Raw genomic sequence first — 6,000 nt, forward strand, 5'->3', positions numbered from 1 at the left:
TGCATCCCAATTCCCCTTCAGTGCTGCCCACGTTTCCAGGACACTGGCCTGTGGCTGCTCCTGCCTCCTCCCCTTTTGCTGGCAGAGGATGCAGCTGACTGTGTTCCCTTGCAGCCTCCTAAGCAAAATCCCTACTCTAAAACTGGTTTGTGTTTCCCATTCCTGCACTCTACAGCTCACATAAGTCTGCTGCCTGACTGCCATACTGCCTCTAAGTCCACAGCAATTAGCCAAAATCCTTTTAAACTTACGTTTTCCACAGGCATTTTTTTTCCCCCTTGGTGTCACTACACCCAGAGTAAAAGAAATCCATAACACTATGAGAAAAGCTTGCCAGCTAAAGCTGCAAGACTTGAGTGAGTGCTTAATTTCCACCTTCTATTAAAAAAAAGTATCTCACTTAACATGACCAAACTTGGGTTGCCTGCTGACTGGTTTCCAACTGGACTGATTCACTTTATTAAGAGCTACCATAGGCAGATGGATCTACAGTGGGAATTTGCACTGCATTTTTAAATGGGATGCAACCCTGAGCGCAGCATCTTTTAACCAAAAGTTGCCAAAGTCCTTGTTAAACTTCACATTTTTAAAAACTTGTAGTGGGGGTTCTCTCTGTGGGGACAGAGCATGTCTCCTATTTTTGCAGGCACTGCTACCTTCCCTTACTACAGCAAAAACTCATAGGAGCAGTAAGTTCTGACCAAATTCCAGCTTGTGTTTAGTTTACAATGTAAGCTTGATCTCACACCAGTGCTACTTTAATTTAATCAGGTGGTAGAACATCATCTCTCTCTTTCTGTTTAAAACTCAAGGTTCAGAAAGACAGTGAATTGTCCTGGTGTGGAACAGACTAAAGTTCACCATCCAAAAACTACTCCCATTTTTTCTGAAGCTGGGACAGTGAGGAATTAGCTGCTTTGATGGAGGTAACACTGTCTCTGAAGCCTGCAACTCCTCAGGTCACACTGAAGTTGATTCAGCACATGCTCCGCAGCCGCACTGTGAATGCTGAACGTGTTTCTTAAACACATAAAACAGCCTCTGCCCATCGACCCTCATAGTGAAAGTCAGAAGGATATAAAAAACTAAAAGAAAAAATAAAAATAGGAGGGAGGAACCCAACAGAATCTAGTACTGGAGAAGTGAAGGAAGGTTGCTGCTCATAGTAATGGGTAAAACAGTAAATTACAACTTCCCGGTGGAATCCCAATAAGCTGGAAACAACCAGAACAACTCTTGATACCTCCCAAGCCCTGAAACGTCACAGCTTCCATCCTTTCTCAAACATGCACACATCCTGCACTTTCTTTTGCTTCTGCAGCCCTTTGATCCTTTTACACTGCCTGTTTATTGCTGACATGTATCCACCTCACCATTAACGCTGTTTAATTAACTTTGCCAGTTTCACCATGTCTATGCTACATGATTAATTAGCCCACTGTGCTGCCATATGGTGCATCAGCCTGCATCTGATTCATTAGCAACCTCTGCTTGGCCTGTTATCACTTGGAAAGGTCCTCCTAAGGCCTTGCAGAAGGTCTTGGGGGCTACTGCATCATCCCTTCCTCATCACCTTCTGCAGCTGGGGGGGGAAATCTTCCACACTGAAGCCTCACTAGCCAGAGTGCTGGCTCTAGCCTGGGGCACAGATAGGAAAAGTGAGCAGAGCATAGTGTGTTCTGGTGGTCCTCCCTGTGGCAGTGCTGCCTCAGGACATCCCTCCCAGTCCCGTGCTCATTTATACCAGAAGTGGCTCCAGGCTCCGGTACAGCCATGCAGAGACATGCTGGAAAACTTCCAGAGGCAGTGTGTGGAGAGATGACCCAGAGTCCAGGAGCCTGTGGAGGAGCAATGAGCATACCTTGCTCCTCCCAGCACCACCCCAGTGCCAGCTCCAACTTCTGACTCCTGCTTTCCAAAGCCATTGAATATCCCAAGCTGCACCCATAAGGATCATTGATCATAACTTCTGGCCCTGCACAGGACACCCCAAGAATCCCACCGTGTCCCTGAGACCATTGTCCAAATGCTTCTTGACCTCTGGCAGCCTTGAGGCTGGGACCACTGCCTGGGGGGCCTGGTTCAGGAGAGCTGCAGACATCCCCTGCCCACCTGTCTTGAGCACCCACACTGGTGAAGGGAGCAAGAAGTGCAGTCATGGATAAATGACACAAAGGTGCTGCTCATGCTGCCATCACAGGGGTTCAGCTCCAGGACCAGCCTGTGGGCTGGGTGAGGGGCTCCTCGGTGAATCTTGGGGTCCATCCAGCACCAGTGCTGAACTCAAGGGAGGTTGAAGGTGCCCTGCTGCACCTTCTCCGCACGCCCAATCCCATCTGATGGCACTGAGGGGAGTGGGAAAACCTGGAGCTGGGAAAGACCCCAGTTCCACATCACTGTCAAACACAGCCCTTCAGGCACTGCCGGCTCCCCTGTCATAGAATCACTGAACAGTTTGGGTTGGAAGAGACCTCAAAGATCATCCCATTCCACCCCCTGCCCTGGGTAGAGACACCTTCCACTAAGCCAGGTTGATACAAGACCCGTCAAACCGAGCCTTGGACACTTCCAGGGATGGGGTACCCACAGCTACTCTGGGTAACCTGCACCAGGGCCTCACCAGCCTCACAAGGAAGAATTCCTTCCCAATATCCCTTCTAACCCTGCCCTCTGTCAGTTGAAGCCATTCCCCCTTGTCCTTTAACTTCAGGCCCTTGTAAATAGTCTCTCTCCATGTTCCTTGTAGCCCCTTCAGGCACTGTAAGGCCACAACTATGTCACCCCATATCCTCCTCTTCTCCAGGCTGAACAATCCCAATTCTCCCAGCCTTTCCTCACAGTAGAGCTGCTCCATCCCTCTGATCATCTTGGTGCCTCCTCTGGACTTGCCTCAACAGATCCGTGTCTTTTTCTGCGCCCAGAACCCCAGAGCTGGATGAGGAGTGCGAGGAACACACCAAAACAGAGAAGCCACAGAGTTGCTTGTGTTTTGTTTTTTTTTTTTTTTTCTTTTTTTGTTCGAGGGTATTTCTTTTTAATTATTTTATTACGATGATGATTTGGGGTTTGCGGTTTTTTTTTCGGGGGGATGGGGTGGGAATTTTCCCCTCACAGCGAGGAGTCCGGAGCCCTCGGGCGGGAAAGCAGCGGCCGCTGCGATGCCGCCATTGCCGCCGGGGGGCGCCGCGGTGCCGCCGCGCGCCCGCGCCGTTCCTTCGACAGCGGCCGCGCCCCCACACCGGGATCCCCAAACCTGGGATCCCTAAAACCAGGACCCCCCAAACCGGTCCCGAGGACACCCAGCCCTGTCACAGCCGCCCCCTGCCCCGGCTGCGCGCCCAGTGGGCTGCGGCATCGGGCCCGCCCCGTCCCGCGCCCCGCCGGCCTCTCCAGCTCCTCATGAGGGAGGAGGAAACTTCCTCTTTCGCTCCGTCTTGTTAAGAAAAAAAAAAAAAAAAAAAGAGAGAGAGAAAAAAACCCGGCACAGAAATAAAGCCAATCCCTAAACCCACCCGACATTCATACTCTCCCATCCTGGGATGGGTCTCAAAGCTCATGCCTAAACTTAAAAAGGAAAAGGGGGGGAAAAGGGAAAAGAGGAAGAGGAAGAAGGAGGGTGAAAGGAGAGGCAAAGGGGAAAGAAGGATGGGAAAGAAAGAAGGGGGAAAGGGAAAACAGGGAGGAAAAAGGGAAAAGAGGGGAAGGGAAAAAAGGAAGGGAAAGGAAAAAAAGACGGAAAGGGGAAAAAAATACAGAAAGGGAAAAAAGGGAGGGAAGGGAAAAAAGGAGGGGGAAGGAAAAAAGGGAGGGGAGGAGAAAAGGGGGGAAAGGAAAAAAAGGGGGGAAAGTCAAAAAAAGGGATGAAAAGGGGAAAAAAGGGGGGAAGGGGAATAAGGGGGAGAAGGGGAAAAAAGGGAGGGAAGGATGGGGAAATGGGTGGATGAAGGGGGAAAACAGGATAGGGAAGGAGAAAAAAGGGAAAAGCGAAAAAGAGGGGGAAAGGGGAAGGGGAGAAAACGAAAAAAGGGGTAAAAGGGGGAAAATGAGGGGGAGAAAGGGAGGGGAAACGGAGAAAAAAGGAGAAGAAAAAAGGGGGGAGGGAGAGAGGGAGGAAAGCGGAAAAAACGGGGGAAAGGGATGAAAAAAAGGAGAAGTGGGGGGGGGGGGGGGGAGGAGGGAAGAAAAGGAAAAAAGAAAGAAAGAAAGAAAGAAAAGCCATCGGGGCTTACTCCCGAAAGCCGGTGCCGGGAGGGAACGACGGAGAGGGGGTGGCCGAGAAGACGTGACCAGGGGGACAATGAAGGCCGGGACCGCCCTTTGTGTGGGGACGGGGTCGGGGGACGGAGGGAGCTGCAGAGGGTCCCATCTCTCCGCACATACACTGCCCCCGCTTCTTCCCGCCGTCCGAACTCCCTCAATTCCCTCCACGATGCTCTCACTTTTCCTTTGTAACACAAAGGCGAGATCCCCGGGAGCGGAGGGGGAAGACAGTGCCCGTGCCACAGAGAAGCTGGACGCGGGTCTAAGAGGGGGCGTTTTGCTCCACTGACCTCGCGATCCTCCTCCTCCTCCTCACCCACTGCCTCCCTTTCCGCAGTGAAAATGTGGCTCAGGGGGATACGCTGCTCTCCGGCTCCTCGGGAGAGAGATGCTCAGCACCTCAGCTCCGCTCTGCTCTGCGAGCAGCTTTCCAGGAACATCAGGAGAAGAGATTAAAAGGGAAAAAAAAAAAAAAAAAAAAAGGGGGAGGGGGGAGATGGATGGGGGGAGCACACAGGAGCGGAGGAGATCGAGCACACGCTTTTCCCAGCGCTAGAAAAGCCGGTGGCTGAAGGGAAAGGTCCGTTCTGGTAGCTCCTGCCACACGGGCGCTTTGTGTACTTAACATCCAAACGGAGCAACTTCCTCCCGTCTCCCTCCCGAGCCCAAGGTGCGGCTCTGCCTTCCCAGCCATCCAAACCACCAGTACCAAACACTTCTGCCAGGGCTCCCACCCCAAAGTCTTCTATTCCCTAGTTTTCTTTGTTCTCCTCCTTGCACTGGATTTTTTTTTTTTTTTTTTTTGTGGGTTCCCGAGCATCCCTCCTTCTCCTCTCCCCTGTGCGTGTCGTTGAACTTACCCCAGGTTGTTTAAATTCACCAATCATCGCTTATTCCCTCCCGCTTAAGATTTGCAGTTCAAACTCTTTGTTGGTACAGCAGTAAAACAATTGTTTTAAATCCCACACTAAGTGTTTGCTGCAAATCATAGGTAAAGAAAGGGGGGGGGGGGGAGTACAAAAAACCAAGCCGCAATAAAAGAGTTATAGTTACCTTAAAAGGTAGCGTATTGCAGAGATCACAAAAAATCACAACGTGGTGGCTGGTCTAGTCCAGAGATCCCAGTGGCCGCATGAAAGAGTAAATCCCCTCGCTAGTGCTGGAAGGAGCCGGTGGATCCGGGGTCTCCCCTTCTCCCAGAGCTCGGTCTTCCCTCCTTCCCTGCCCTCCCGCCAGCGAGCACCTGACTCACGGCTGCGGAGCCAGGACCGAGCTGTGGGCAAAGGGAGCTCGCCTGCAAGTTCAAATGCGAGCCTCAGCCACCCATCATTATTATATCGTTGTACCGTCAGCGCTGCAGAGGAGGGGCGCTGGCTCGGGGAGAGGAGGGTTCACAGGCTCTGCGAGAGCCTCCCTGCAATTTCCAAAGCTCCTGCAGCTGCTAGGCGCAGGAGAGCCCCCAGCGCCCGCCTGCGCCGAGCGGGGCCCCCCTCTCCGCCCCCTCGGGGCGCCCCCTGCACCCCAGACCCGCAGTGGGACCCGCAGCCCGGTGCGGCGGGACGGGCACTAGCCATCCGGAGAGGGTGCACAGGGCGCATTGTTCCCCAATTAAACAATTAACCGAGAAAAGAATGCAGAGACCTCCTGTACCCTGGCTCCGGAAGCCGGTTGAAATGGGGGAAAGTGACTGGGACCGAAATCCTTTTTTTTCCCCTTTGCCTCCCCAGTCTCAGTGGAGAT

General features: G+C 52.4%; 1 protein-coding gene across 3 annotated transcripts in view; it reads right to left on the reverse strand.

The window, feature by feature from the left end:
* VCAN (versican) overlaps positions 1-5,577 on the reverse strand; it is a 95,243-nt gene extending 89,666 nt beyond the window's left edge. For all 3 annotated transcript variants that reach the window (XM_018072899.3, XM_018072898.3, XM_018072897.3), the window contains exon 1: positions 5,314-5,577. The gene's annotated coding sequence lies outside the window, so the exon portion shown is untranslated. The remainder of the gene's footprint in view (positions 1-5,313) is intronic.
* Positions 5,578-6,000: the final 423 nt, after the last annotated feature.

This window comes from Manacus vitellinus, unplaced genomic scaffold (genome assembly GCF_001715985.3).
Source record: "Manacus vitellinus isolate BGI_N305 unplaced genomic scaffold, ASM171598v3 scaffold_23_pilon, whole genome shotgun sequence".
NCBI lineage: Eukaryota > Metazoa > Chordata > Aves > Passeriformes > Pipridae > Manacus > Manacus vitellinus.